At 40.3% G+C, this 16123-nt stretch overlaps 1 long non-coding RNA gene across 1 annotated transcript; it reads left to right on the top strand.

Annotated features, from left to right (window-relative positions):
• The first annotated feature begins 6092 nt into the window (after positions 1-6092).
• LOC119817937 lies at positions 6093-15808 on the top strand. The gene is made up of 3 exons (XR_005285968.1): positions 6093-11640; positions 11745-11807; positions 15270-15808. It is a non-coding gene; the product is annotated as an uncharacterized LOC119817937 (long non-coding RNA).
• Positions 15809-16123: the final 315 nt, after the last annotated feature.

Raw genomic sequence — 16123 nt, 5'->3', positions numbered from 1 at the left:
ACTTTCCCAGCACCTTTCATGTTATATGAGCCATGGTCTCACTTATGCCCAATGATCCACGTGATTTCTGTTAAAGATAGTTTTTCTCGATTTGTTTTAGGGCACATCACCTGGTCTTTGGCTTTCGCATCACTTAAATCCTTCAAGCAAAGAAAACTGAAAAGAGTGGGGCTACGTAGTTTTAAGTTCTCAGCTGCCAAGCTAAAGTGTGCTGATGTGCTTCGTAAAAGATTGTTGCTGAAGTTTTACTTTTCAAAATGTTCCCCGGTGAACAAGACTGTAGGTGTCATAGAACAAGGGTAAAGGGGGTGCTATGGTGATAAGATGTACAGACTTAGATGCAAGCACAAAGATAAATTTGATCACATTATCCTAAACGCATTATATGGTTGAATAATATGTAGGCTTTAACTATATTTGGTTGGAGGTAAGTTAGGTTAAGGAATTAATTAAGATGGGAGAAATATGAAAAATATGTAAAAGGCAAGTGAGTTTGTTTTTAAACTGGACCCCGTTTTTTCAATATAAAGCAACTCTTTCAGGGGAACTGTTCACGCTCTCCAGCTGATGCAGAGATTATTTGACAGAATGGCTGAAGTATCCCACACTACTTATGCACAGTGGAAATGCAAAACCCAAAGAATTCATATTTTCAGGACTGTTAACACCTTCTCAAATTTCGATAATTCATTCAATTTCTGTAGAAAAACATGGCCTTTGTTTTTCTTTCTTCTAATTATTTATATTGCTCGCTTTGACAAATAAGTTCTCAGTATCTGAAGACCTGCAAGAATGTTGCCACCCAAAGCACATTTCCCTGCTTTCTGTGCTCACCGGCATAGGAAAATATCTGCTTTCTTCCAGTTATCAACCTTTTCAGTGCTGTTCCTTAAGAAAACTGCTCCAGTCACTAATGCTGTAGCCCTGCAGGTTTGCATGTCTGCTGAATATTTTTCTAAAATGCCAGGCGATAGTTTAGCATGGCGGTGAAAGGGTTCACCCACTCGACTGTCCCTAGAGCAAAGTCTCCCTGCTGAGCAAGCACCTAGGACCAGGACGTAGCCATCACACAGATAGCGTAAGCCAAGTCTTCCACTTCGGTTTGATCATTTAGTGTCCATTCACAGGTGTGGATATTCTTCAGGGAAATAAAAAGAAAATCACTTCAGTTCTAAGTCTTTTAGTGAGCTTTGTAGTGGTGTGCAGTCCAAATCAAATGGAGTACAGTACACCTACAATATTCCTAGAAAAACATGTGATCTGGTTACCGTATGACGGAGGGAGAGGGTCTGTGGCCGAGTGCAGTACAGTATTTGCACAGTTGCATGCACAGGAATGGCTGCATTTTTCAGGAAGGGCTAGTGTATTGTTCAGACTCCAGGTGTGGATGTATAATCCATTTATAATTTGTATGTCTCCTTTTCTGTGTATTTCATATAATCTACAGCTCATTTAATGTAAATAATATTATAGTCTACTAAATGTCTGTTTCTTATTTTTCTGCTATAATAATTCCCTAATAAATGAGAAATTTACAAAAGAATTAATAATATTAAAAAATTGCCTGAAAAGTTCACAATTCCCTGAATATTTATTTAGACATTCATTCAATAAATGTTTATTTAGAGAACCTACCATATGCTGGGAATTCTGCTAAGCACCAGAGATAAAACCATTAACAGAAATATGATTCTGCCTTCATAAAACTGAAAGTCTGTACCATGTTCAATACGTTAGCTATAACAGACTCTTAGAGTTGAACAATGCAGGTTATATTTTGTGAATAATTTTTATATACAGACCACTAGTATAAAAGAAATGCAATACAGAAAAGAAAAAAATACAAAATTACAGCAGAGGTAGAGAATAGAAAACAAATTTAAAGAAATTAATCAAAATGAGTTGTTCTTCAAAAAGTTCAACAAAATTGACAAACTTTGTTATAATGAACACATAAAAGGAGAGAAGATGGAAATAAAATCAGAAGTAAAAGAAGGAAGGAACTGATTCCTGATTTTACAGAAATAAAATTCTAAGAGTATTATAAACAATTATTGAAAATTGGATAACTTGGATGAGATGGACAAATTCTCAGAAAATACATAATGTATCAAGACTCAATAATAAAGAAATAGAAAGCCTGAGTAGACCTATAAATTGATAAGCATGTTGAATAAGTAATCAAAAACCTTCCAACAATGAAAAACCAAGAGTTACTGATAAATTCTAGCAAATACTCAAAGACTAATTAATACTGATCATTTCCAAACTCTTTTAAAAATTAAAGAAGCCTGCATAACCCATTGCCTATATCACCCTTTCACCAGAACCAGAGAGAATCTACAAGAAAAGAAAACCTTTGTCAATATTTCTCAACAGAATACTTGCCAACTCAGCAAATGAAGAGGAAGACACAGTCACCTCACTTGATACAGAGAAAACATTTGGCACATTTTAATACTCTTACAATTGAAAAACCAACAAACTAAATCTAGAAGAAAAGGTGAGCATGAATAGCCCATAATTTGTATTTCATATCAATGAACAGATAAAAGATTGGAAGTGGTTTCTTTAAGATCAGGAATAAGAGACCCCATTAGTCCTCACACTCCAGGCCCTAGGACTATCCCAACCAGACAAATATTGCTTTCACCCCTCATCAAGTAAGTTTCTTCTTAGTAGATGGAGGCTATTGCAGAGATCTGCAAATTGATCAAAATAGAAAGACTAAGTGACCATGGGGTGCTTAAGCCCAGTTTGTACATCTACAGTGCAATCTTGCCACTAGACCTAAGGCTCATGGAAAATCACAGAAGAGAGGGTAGAAGGAGTGCAAGAGACAGAGGACCAGAGCACCTGCTGCTAGATAGTATCTCCTAGAGGGCAGGAGTTTGTGGGGGAGGATATGGAAGGAGGTGGAAGGCTAAAGGGTAGATATGATCAAAATGCATTGTACTCATGTATGAAATTCTCCAAAATAAAATGGACAAATAATATATATAGGCAATATGAATAAATGTAAACCTAAGTGATCCAATAATATGTCAGCATATGCTCAAACTCATGAAAAAATATTTAGTTAGCCATCCATGCAAAAAACAAATACTTGAAAAATCATGTAAGACCATAAGGTAAAACAGTACCTTATACATACTCCTTAGGGAAAGCAAAATTTCGCTGCCCAATCAGTCAAACTCAGTGCTCATCAACGTAAATGCATAACATGACACAAACCTAGACATACCTGGGAAGAGAGAATCTTACTTGAGAAAATGCCCTCCACGAGATTAGCCTGTAGGCAAGTCTGAAGGCATTTCTTAATTATTGATGGATGTGGGAGGGACCAGCTCACTGGGGGCAGTATCACTCCTGGGAAAGTAGTCCTGAGGTATATAAGAAAGCCAGCTAAGCAAGCAAAGAGGAACAAGCCAGTAAGCAGCATTCCTTCATGGTCTCTGCTTCAGTTCCTGTGTCCAGGTTCCTGCACTGACTTCCCTTGGTGATGGACTGTGACCTGAGAATTATAAGATGAAAGAACTCCGCCCCCCCAGCAAAGTTGCTTTTGGTCATGGTGCTTATCATAGCAATAAAAAAATCTAAAAGACAACTAGCTAGTTCTTACTATGACTGTGTAACATGTTGACACACAGAAATCATATCTTTGGTAGCCAGTGGCACACTGTAGAAGCCAAGCATTAAAAGAAATTTTGGTGTGTGCTGAAGGAAGAGCTGAGGAAAGTGTGGTGCTTATAATAGAGTATCCTTTGGCAATTTGAACTAACAGTTGTCTACCAGGCAATATTAACAAATCTTAAAAACATGGTGCCAAATAAAAGTCTTGTGTCTACTAAAATACAGAACAATCCAACATTTTGGAAAAAAAAAAACAAAACTCAGCCAGGCGTTGCTTAACAGGCAACATGTTCTGAGGAGTGCATTGCTAGGCAATTTTGTCATGATGTGGACATCATAGGCTACATTTAGATGAACAAAGAAAGCATGGCATTGCTCCATAATGCAGTCTCATGAGACCAATGTCATGTGTGCTTGCCACAACATAATGCAGCACATGACCATGCATGCATTCATGATCAATATCGAAGTTATTAGAACAAATATATGTGGAAAGAGAAAGGAGAGTGTTAATGGGGAATGAGATGAAAAGGAATAAATACCTGAAGTATTTGATTCTGGAACCCTAGTGACTGTATAGTATGAACCCAGGAATACTATTAACCTCATTTTCTGCCCCATGATCAATTGGAAATGGTGATAAGATGTGATCTCTGTGCCTATGAATGTACAGTGTGATAGAGGAAGATGACACAAGATATACTCAATCACACAGTAGATTAGTGCTAGAAAATAAATAAATAAATGCAGTCAGACAAGTGTCATCAGGGCGTTCTGGAAGAGATGGAGTTTTTAAATGGCAATGGAGAATAGTTGTATTTGATATATAGAGTAAGTTCAAATGTTATTCATTAAAGAATAAACAGAAAAATCAGAACGTTCATAGGAACTGTAAGAGGAAAAAAACATAATTAAGTTTTGTTGAAGTATCTGTGGCCTTAGGGGATCTCAAGGGTGAGACTGAGAGTCCACTGACCCCAAGAGCAGCAGAATGCCACTGTGGATTTTCCATCAAGTTAGTGACATCCCAAGGACGGAAGCCATGTGATGCTCCCAGTGTGCCTACTGAACTGAGCTGCCAAGGCCGTTTGATTATTGGTAATGACTTTCGGGATCAAACAGAGCTTCTCAATGTCTCCTTGAACTTTCCTTTGACTGACTAATGAAGGACTTAGCAGATTGAAGCTGCCTCCAAGAAACAGTGCAAACAAGTCTTGAGAAATCCCTGGAGCCTAAATTAAGCTCTGGGTGTTCTCGGTTTTAGTTTTGGCAGCTTCACTAAGTTTCTGTTCCTGTTTCCACACTAAGAGCTTCTTGCTTTCTTATTAGGCTTTAGATTTGCAAGCTCACAATGCATTTGTACAGTGGGTATGAAGACCCAGCTTTGAACTAGGTCAATAACTGGCAGGCCAGCTGCTGTATCAGGTCAGTGCAGGAACACAGGGCGTTAAGAAGCTGAACCTGAGCCCTGGTTTTCCTGGACCAGGAAGAAGGCTGACAAGTCAGCCCAAGTCACAGCCACCTGGTGGCAGATGAATGCTACCCCTCAAGATGGCAGGGGGCTGATCTGAAGAAGCTGGGCTGCCTTGACCTGTAGAGTTGATCTCATTATTATTTTAACTCAGCCCTAATATTTGAAAATTTGACAAGTGACAGAATGCTGAGTTCATCTCAGCTTCCTTGGGTCCTTGAGTAGAAATGTAAATATGAGTGCTTTCTATGGCAAACAGCTCTAAAATCCCCAGTCTCACCTGTTTAATTCCCTAGAAATTGATCTCTAACATTTAAATACACCCTTCCTATGGCCTTTTTAAAAAAGATTTTCTGTGGTTTAGCTTTCTGCAGTTAAAGCCCTGAAATTCTTAACTGCCAATAGCAGGCTCTCCTCACCCTAATTAGAACCAGGCCAGGTATAGGAACAGAGTCTGGCATGGCAGTCCAAGTAGGTTCTAGGAAATTACAGTGCTCAGAAACTGAACCTAGTCCTTGACACTTTGTTTCACATGTGACCATTCTCCTGACTGTGATTCTGTCAATAAACACTAAATGGCTCCTCTTAGTAGGGGCAGTTCGGAGACAAGTGGCCAGAAATCAGTCGGTTTTAATATAAATTAAAGAATGATTCTAATAATCCATTTGCTAAATTTACCACATTTACCAAAGTATATTTTAAGAAAAATAATCATCTTCAATGTAGTAAATGCAAGTGTTCATGGGGAGACTAAGGAATATGTACTTTGTAGCAAGTAAGGAAATGAGAGGTCAGCTAGCGTCTGACTTCGTTGGTGGCGCACGCCTTTAATCCCAACACTCGGGAGGCAGAGGCAGACAGATCTCTGTGAGTTCGAGACCAGCCTGGTCTACAAGAGCTAGTTCCAGGACAGGCTCCAAAGCTACAGAGAAACCCTGTCTCAAAAAACCAAAAAAATAAAAAAAAAATGTATTTCTTATTTATGTGCCTCTGTGATTGTGTGTGCACGTGTCTAGGTGCATGTGACTGTGGGTGCCCAGTGAGGCCGGCAGACGGTATTAGGTCCCTGGAAGCTATAGTTACAGCTCCCTGATGTGGATGATGGGGACCAAACTCCCCTCTGAGCAGCACTCTGGTCTGCTGAGTCATCCATCCAGCCCCAATACGCAATTGCTTAACACTGATTCACAACCCTAAAGTCAATATTTTCCTGCTGTCATTCCCCAGCAGGTAAGTATCAGATTAATATGTCTTTGGGTAGATTGTGTTAGAATGCTTGCTTTTGAAAATTGCTTTTTGAGGTCCTGACTTGAGCTTCATATACAATATTCAATGGGTTTGGCTTGGGGTTTGGACAGAATTTCCAACCGATGGTGAAATGGCCCTAAACATTTTTCTACAATTTTGTATTATATATTTATTTATGAGAACTTATGTTTTTGTCACTGATTTTAAATTTTTGGTTTTAAAATCAAAATATTGGTCAATTGTTAAGAGGTTCTACATCCTATAATATCAAAGAGTTGGCTAATATTTCTTTTTCAAATAAAAATAAATAAGTACATTTGTTTATGCCTTTAATAAATGACAAAATTACATGCATATGCCAAAGAATTGCTTTAATTGATTACATACAAGAAAAAATGTGTCCCTAATAGATAAATACTAGTACCTAGATAACAGGAAGTATTACCAGCTAGAATTACTTTTAACAAGTTGTTCACTGTTAAATTATCTTTCAAAAGAGTAATTTATGGAAAATTGCTTCTCAAGGGTTGACCATCTTTCTTCATAATTTTCCAAATGAGGGGTTATGTGGATGAAAACCTTTCTGGCTTTCTCTATTCAGTACATGTGACAATCCTCAGTCATGGGGTGACACAGAGTAACTCAGACTGCATTTCAGTGCTTCTTTTTGCCATTGAATTCATGTCCTGGTCTAGAACACGCATGCTATGTGAGGCCAGTTCACCTCCACCTCCACCCCACATCCAGCTAAAAGATGAATTTTGAAAAGACTTAAACTGTTGTCCTAAAACAAATAGTGCCCATAAATAATCAAATCAGTTCAATCATGTACCTTTCATCTCAGGAGCAGTTCCGAGAACTAAGTTACCGACTGTGATTATGGTTTGTAATGAACGTGGTCTGAAGTCACTCTGGAACCCTAACATGATGCTTTTGCATATGTTCATGGCTTGATTAAGATATTCACGTGTGTTTAGATACTATTTTACTGCATGTGGCTCACTGCTCATAGCGTGCCATCTTACAGCAATGAAAACATTGCTGAAGAATTTTGCCATCTTGATAAATCAAATTCCTCATTTTTAGATATCACTGAAGTCTTATCTCTGTCTATGCAGGCTTTACTTGTGATTTACAAATTCAGTGTCAAAAAGAAAATTGTGTGAGAGAGCATGTATGTGCTGGAATGCTGGTGAGAACATTGTTCTAAATTAAAAGAAACTGAGACACAAAGATAAAATCCAGTATCTAAAACTTGACTTTTTAAGGAATATCATACTATATACTATATAAACTGTATTAAGGACACATGAACAAAGCTGCATGTCTAGGGAGTAGATAAAATTGCAAAACTATTCTTTCTTTCTTTCTTTGTTTCTTTCTTTTTTGTTTCTTTCTTTCTTTTTTGGTTATGTTGGTATTGTACTTACACAGCAGAACACCTTGATTTTAGAAGCTGCCCCTGAAATTTAGGGTAGAGTGTCAGGAAGTATGCAATTCATTTTAAGGTACCATCCCTAAGCACACAGAGGTACACACATGCGCACACATGCACACATGAAAAAACTAGTGATGTTTTAACATTCAATGCTTATGCATTTAGACGGCAGAGATGTGGTAATGTGAGCCCTGGGTTAAGATTTGTTTATTGCTTTGTCTTTCAAATTTTCAACATGGTACAATATTTATAATCAAAATCTGGGGGAAAATAAAATCATTTCTTATAAGATAGTTCTAGAATTTCTAGGAAAGAAATTCTGTTTATGTAAGATACAGAACTAAATTGAGATCTCCAGCTAAGGTGAAGAACAAGCCATCCGGAGACAAGAGGACAAAGAGCAGTGCCAGAATCCCTGAGTGAACCGGATGTGAGAAGGAAGCCAGCCATTCTGTACAGTCAATACAGAATAACAAAAACGAACCCATATTCTCTGTAAGTTAGTCACTTCCAAATACAAGTCCAAGAAAGTAACTGATTATTCCTAAAATGTGGGCAACTGGCCTTTGATACCAGTTATCTGAATTTTTAATTTTCTTGAGTTCTCAGGATGAAGACAATGCTAATCATCTTAACCATAAACTTTTAAGTTCATGGAGGTCAGTATGTTTTTAATTATCTTCAATGTTAAAAGTTTCCAACCTTGATATAAACCTTAGGAGAGGATTCAAGTGACGTTCGGAGCTAGCAACATCTAAAAAGTTTCAAACGTGGGATGATTTGAGTAACCACTGTACTGTCTCTACAGAAGTAGATTAACTTACCTGAGTAGCTGAGGGTCTCACTGAACTCGTGTCTGGGCATCTCTGTGACACTGTGGCTGGTTTGCAATGCTTCCCACTGCTGTGTTTTTATAGCCCAGGCTGAGATAGACTTCCAGGCAAATGCTCTACCTGTCCAAGGTAAGGGTGAAGAAACACTGGGCTGAAGAATCAGTATGTCAATGTTGAATGATGACGGCAAAGCTGCTCTCTCTATATATAGCTACAATTGTTGTTCCAGTAGTTAACAGTGTGATCAAGAGGAAGCAGCTTATCTGGAGGTTTTCGGCAAAAGTCGATGACAACCACATGCCTTTATAATAAGGTTTGTTCATCAGCTGTATTGTCTGTTATGGCCTACATTAGCACAAAAGATTAAAAACTGAGTAACTGGTGTTAAAGAATTTCAGTTTCCTTGTTCTTATTAACTTCACAATCAGCACTCAATAATGGAGAAAGGGGGATGGACAGTAGGAGAGAGAGGTGGAGGGGGAAAAAGATGCTTACTGTGGTTCACAGCTCTGGTCCAAGGTCAAGGGGCTGCATCTTATGAATGCTTTCTTGCTGGCAACATCTAGATGGTGCAGGGTAGCATGTGTTGAGATGTGTGTGTGTGTGTGTGTGTGTGTGTGTGTTTTGTGTGTGTGTGTGTGTGTGTGCTGCTACTAATCTCTTCCTTTTTCTATAAACCTACTAGCAGTGGGTCAAAGAGTTTCTATCCACCCTAATGGTTTCATCTAACACTATTCACCTCACCAAGTCTCCACCTCCAATAGCATAATCATATTGTTTCTGCTCTCTTACTCACAGTGCAACTGAGTTTCAACATGAACTTTGACATGGAATAAACGATACATGGCGACCCAATACATCCACCGGCTTCCAAGTTAACTTTAACAGAAGCAGCGTCTCACCTCACACATCAACGTCTGTTCTTTGTGCAGCTGTGCTCAGACATTGCAGGCAGATGGCAGCTTTGCAGTTTCCTCCTCTTCTTCTTTTAAAATCTGAAACACACATAAATCTAGGCCATTAAATAAGAGCATCTTTTTCTAAAAATTCCTGTTATCAGTAGATAATCATAGTCATCCGTGTCTTCTGCTCTTTTGAGGGACAGAGACTGGCAGAAACAAGCACTTGGCATTAATGTGTGCACATTCTGGTCTTTCAGAAGGAAGTTTCCAACTCTAGACTTGACAGGAGAAGGCACCTGAAGAAAATGTCTATGCAGCAACTCATTTCTTCTACTACAAGTTGTCAAAAGTAGGCGCTGGGGAGTCATAATGAGATTATTTATCAGCAGGGAGCATACCATTGAGTCATACAGGGAGCACCTAAAATGGACTTTCCAGAAGTTGACAAGCTTGGTCACTGATGCAGGGAGAGGAGCTGCCCCTCAGTGGTCAGCGTACTTCCCAGAGGTTGATAAATGGGTAACTCAGGCAAGGAAAACAGAGCACACATCTGAGAGAGAATACTCTTGTTTCCAAGAAGAAAGTCACTATGTGTGCAGACTTCATGGTACAGGCACACAGAGGATATTGGCTTCTGATAGCTCCTGTCTTCCTCTCCCTCTTTCTTATGTCCCAGCCATGCATATCCCACACCTTTTGTGATCATGTACAGTTCCTGGATAGTTGTTTCATTTTCTTTCAACTTTTCCCCAAGTCTTCTGAATTTTTGAACTTTCTGTTGTATCTTTAAGCTCAGTTCTGCCTAATGACAAGCCTGTGAAATGCATTCATCTCTGCTTCAACGTTGTTCATCTCTGGCATTTTTGCTAGGCTCCTTCTTAGGACCTTCCTTTCTGCTTACATTAACTATTTGCTTTTACATGATAATTGATGCTTCTTATCAGAGCCTTTAGCACGTTTATTTATCATGGTTGTTTTGAGTTTTCAAGCTGCTGATCCCAATATCTTAACCAATATGGTGATAACTGTATGTTCTGTATCCAGGTTTGGAGGTTTCATTGTTATAGCTTAAGATTTTATGTGTGCGTGCTTGCATACATGTATTTATATATTTCGCCTTTTAATGTGACTTGTGACTTTTTTGTTGTTGAAAGCCTGTCATGATATATTAGAAAAGCAGAAAAGAGTCCTTTAGTGTAATGAAGGAAAAGGAATTGTAAATTGGAAAAGCTCTCTGTGGTCCACTGTGCTGTGCTATCTTCTGGTGAGTCAGGGAGCCAGTGAGCTCCCAGGCTGTGACCCTGTAACATTTGTCAGTAATGTCCCATGTTCAGATGATCAGGATGTATAATGCTGGGTGTGTCCCTTCTCCTAGGAAAGGTAGCCTCTGTCAAGCCTAAATCTAGGCTCTGGTGAACTAGCTCTCCTCAGGCAGATCTTAGCATGCTCGGACTTATTTTAGGTTCTCTGTTGAACCACACTAGAACTTTCGTTAGCCTCACTATGAGAACCAATGTTTTCTAGGAAAGACTCAAGGACATAAAACTTGCATAGATGTTTTTGACCCATTGGTGTATGTAGTTCCCAAGCCCATCTACGCTGGTAGGTTTGTCATGTTTACAAGCCTGGCTCCCTACTCCAGTCCCAGGGTTTGCAGTTTTGTTTATATCTCAGAAGTTGTGTTCTCCATATGTAGGTCTTCTTGTTTGAGGGTGTCTTAATTTGCTTTCTGTTACTGTGATAAACAGCATGACCAAAAGTAATCTAGGAAGCTTTAAGTTAAACTATAGGCTTGCACATCCCAATTACAGTCCATCACTGAGGAATGCCAGGGCAGGAACCTGGAGACAGGAACTGAAGCAGAGACCATGGAGTATTACAATGCAGGACCACTTGAACAGGGATGGGACTGCTCTTCTGTGTGCTGAGTTCATCCACATCAATCATTAAACAAGAAAATGCTTTACAGACTTGACCATTGGCAATCTGATGGAGGTATTTTCTGAGTTAAGGCTCCCTCTTCTCAGATGACACTAGCTTGTGTCAAACTGCCAAAACAACAACAACAACAAAAAAAACTAACCAGGACACAAAGTGAGGGGGCACCTACATAAGGTGAGTTACTCAATTTTCAGTCCGTTTATCCATTTTCTTGTTGAATGATGGCTTCTAAGCTGCTTACACAGTGGACAAGACTGATTTACTTATTTTGTTTTCAGGAAAAGGGCCCTGGGTCTTGAGGTACATTGTGTATCAAAACTACCGGAGCTTTCCATTCCAAGGTGAGGACTGTGAGGACGTAAGGTTAAACTCCAACGGTTGCTTTGGCCACAGTGCACACAGTCACCCTTCCTCTCTTGCAGGCATGGCAGGCCCCTACTGAGGGGTGACACTGTGACTCTCTAGCTGGGGTTGCTTACCTGGGAAAGAGAGTTTACATCAGAGGGGTCATGCACCCTCCTTCTCACTCCCTTCCTACTTCCTGTGGCTGTGAAACCATGGCATCCTCAAAAAGATATCCTGCCTCCACCACAGGGGCCCCGATTTCCTCTCTCCAGAGCCCTACGATAATGCTGTCTGCCTGCCCTTGGCTTTAGCGACTCCACTAATAAACTGCTTGCTCCCAACAGTCCTTAGTGTTCCCTGGAACCTGTGTCTGAGACCTTTCAAGTACGCCAGTTTGCACTGCCTACGACATGGTTTAGTGAACTACGGTTTTCATTTTAGCCTTTCTGTGATGCGTGTAGTGATTACTCACTGTGCCAGGCACCAGTGGTGCCGAGCGCATTTTCATGCCACGCTGTATTTCACAGCTAAGTTCCCTCATGTAGAATGCATTTATATAAGACTCTTCCTTCTGAAGCTATTTCTATGGTATTGTTCTTACATTCTTCGCTGTGTCCTGTCTGCCATTGTTGGCTTGCTTTGAACAATGAATCCTAGCCATAGGCAATTAAACCCGTCCTTTGTCTCAGCTGCCTTGGAGAGAGCATTTATTAAAGCAGCTGGACACTGTTATTCTCACCCTCAGCTTCCTGACCTCACACAGAGATTCAGCCTTAAGGCACCTGGTAAGGTCCTTGACACATCTAGCTATGCCCAAGTCTCATGGCGAGGGCGGCACATCTCAGTCAGGGTCTTTGGCACCCTCAAGTAGATCACAGCCACAACGAAAGAATTTTGGATCTGGTCCTGTGGAATTTTATTAAGTTGGAAATATGAGGAATGGAATTGATTCTTCTTTGTCATGTCTATATATTTGTCTTTTCCTGAAAGCTAATCCAGGGGCTGGAGCGATGGCTCAGTGGTGATTAGGACAGATGCGCTTGTCTTGCAGATGGCACAAGTTTAGTTCCCAGTGCCCGCCAGGCAGTGCTCAGCTGTCTGAAACTCCAGTACCAAGGGATCTGGACACCATCTTCTGGCCTCCTAAGGTGCCCTTGTTCACATGCACATACCCACACACATACACATAATTAAAAATAAGAACTTTAAATGTACTGAAAACTAACCCAGATTGTCATGTCACAAAGAACCTTGAGCAAAATTTAGCTGTTGACTCTCATCAGCTCCTAACTCTAGGGTTTAATTATGCAGCCACAGGTTTAATACAGGCCATTGGATCACAGAAGTTTGTGTGTGTGTGTGTGTGTGTGTGTGTGTGTGTGTACTGCTAGGTATGACTTAGGAAGTTGACAAACTCAGTATATGAGGACTGACTTGATTTACAAGGAAGTTGTTTCTAGTTGCCATACCCATGGGCAATATTGGCTACTCCATTCAATTGAGATTCCCTTTTTTTTTTTTCTGAGCAAACTACAACCTACACATCCCACAGTTAATTATGAAACTATGATAAAAACCATAAACAATACCGAGAACATGCGGTGTATATAAAAATAAGCTAAAAGCAATAGAGGACACCGTGAGTTATGAACTTAAGCTCCCAAAATCTTTTTAAAAGGTTGATTCTTGATTTGAAGACAGGAATAATTGCTCAAATCTCTTCCATGTATTATTGAACTAATCCTTAGATAAAAATTAAAGAATTGGTTTCAGACTCATAATGGTTGGTTTTTACTAGTCTGGAACAAAATCCTTGCTCACATACAAATCAATCATTATGAAAATTATTTTCTGAAAGATTGTTAAGTCGGAAGGGTTTTTAAAGTCTCTTCCAGTGTGTGAATTCCCGCACTGGTTTCTTAAAATGGGTCTGAAACAGAGGTTCTCAAGCAGTGGCAGGTACCCTGGGGTTTTGTCAGAACACAGACTCTAGGCCTGGGCTGGGTGGTGAATGCCTGCAATCATAGCACTACAGCACTTGGGAAGTAGAAGCAGGAGGATCAGGAGTTAATGGTCAGCCGTGGATACACTGCAATTTAAAGTTTTTATGTTTATCTTATGTTACGTGTATATATCTGTGTACCATGCATGTGCCTTGCACCCATGGAGGCCATAATCGGGCACTGCCTCCCCTGAAAATGGAATTATAAATGTTTGTGAGATGCCATGTAGGTGTTGGAAACTGAACCAAGGATCTCTGCAAGAGCAGCCAGTATTCTTAACTGCTGAGCCATCTTGTGGCTATTTTGAGGGCAGTCTGGGCTACATGAGACTCTGTCTTTAAGAAGAAGAAAAAAAGACAGATTTTGAATCATTAGGTCAGAGTGGGGCCCAAGATTCTGAATTTCAGCAGCTCTAAGAAATGCTGCAGCAACCTGCAGCCGATCTAGAGAGCACAGTCTGTGTGTACCAAGGACTGAGGACTCTTCAGAGACCTCGGTTTTTTAATGAAAACGTATCTGGAAATGGCAAGGAAGGCCATGCTCAGAACTGGAAGGACAATGTCTTCATAGCCAAAGGCAGGTATTCTACTTACTTGACTGAAGCCCTGAATGGATTCACACAATGGGTCTGGACGTCCATCTCCTCGGCTATTGGTGTGTGCCAGCTCCATTGTTTTAGCTCAAGACACAGTGGGAAGTAGTCTAAGTTGAGGTTAGTGTTAGTACAGGTGTAAGACAGACTTGTGTGTCTTTGGCAAACACGTATGCATAAGCATAAGGAAGTATCTGTGAGCATCCCACTAGGGATGTGACCTCAGGAAGGCCAGCATGGGTAAGTAGAGGGTTTTCATACTCAGCTGGCATCCTGGTTTGTTAGCATTCCTTGTGGTTCCAGAAAGGTTAAAGTTCTCTTCAGTCACCGAGAACAAGTGGACAGGCCAGTAATCTCTGATGTCACTCAGGAATTTGCCTCCTGATCTTCAAAACCACTGGAGTGACTTCAAATCAGCTTTCAGATGCATTTGTGTAAAGCATATTCCCGTTCAGAGAGAGCAACCCACAGCACGCACTTAGAGACGGGAACTTAAACTCAGCAGATGTTTCTCCTTTAAAATGGGTTCTTGAATTCATCGGCAGATCCTTGGCAAACTGATGAATTAATTTGTTCAAGCCAGGCTTTATAAACCCTCTAATAATTCTTCCTTTTAAACATATTGACTTGATTGCTGAGATCTACAGCACATGGTTTAAACGTTTTAACCTTTACTACTTTAATCAGCTAGCATTTACTTCAGAGTTGCATGATGCCCGACTATTGAAAGATACAGTTAACTAAGAAACCAAAGTCCAATTTGTCAGTTAAATAAGCCCGGGTCTCTAAAGAACAGGGAAAAATCAGTATGTCAGGGAATTTTGCACTGCTTGACAGCTTCAGAGTAACTCTTTGTCTTCCAGGCTTGTGTTGAAGACACATTTCTGGAAACTGAGAGAACTTGGTGACGCCTATAGTTGTCATGCTCAGATGTAGCTGAATTAATCCTGCTCTGACAACAGTGACTCCTAAATTGCTCACACTCATGTAAGCAGCCCCTCCCCATGCTTCTGTACCCTTACCCATGCTTCTGTAAGCAAACCCTACCCCATGCTCCTATACCCCTCCCCCATTCTCCTGTACCCCTCACCCATGCTCCTGTACCCCTCCCCTATGCTCTTGTGCCCCTCCCCCATGTTTCTCTACTCCTTCCCCATGCTCCTGTACCCCTCCCCCATGCTCCTATAAGTAACCTCAGTAAATTCCTTGGTTGGCCAAGTTGGACTTCAGTGGTATCCTTACTTTGGTCTGTTATCAGGTGAAGAGACATTAGTTCACATCTCCCCAGGATAGTGTACTAGAGCACCTCATTAAAAATCAGATTGAGCAGGTTTTAGTGGTGCATACCTTTAATCCCAGCACTTGGGAGGCAGAGGCAGTTGGATCTCTGTAAGTTCAAGGCTAGCCTGGTCTATATAGTGAGTTCCAGGACAGCCAGGACTGTTTCACAGAGAGACCCTGTCCTGAAAAACCAACTAACTAAAAAAGAAATCTATATTGATTAAAAAAAAAAAAAACCACACAAACGATGCCAAGGCCATTTCTTGCTAAAATCCCTTTCCAGAGAGAAACAAAAGCAATAGTTACCCTCCTCATGAGACTCCAGAAACAAACCAATGCACAATTCTGCCAAAGTTCTCTCTGGGGAACCAATGAGTATATTATGTTTCCTTACAGAACCTGAATAAGAGGTTACTTACAAGGGTGTGGCTGTTCC

The sequence above is a fragment of the Arvicola amphibius genome, chromosome 6, assembly GCF_903992535.2.
Source record: "Arvicola amphibius chromosome 6, mArvAmp1.2, whole genome shotgun sequence".
In the NCBI taxonomy this organism is placed as follows: Eukaryota; Metazoa; Chordata; class Mammalia; order Rodentia; family Cricetidae; genus Arvicola; species Arvicola amphibius.
The sequence above is the reverse complement of the archived record's forward strand: the minus strand, read 5'-3'. Positions and strand labels throughout refer to the sequence as shown.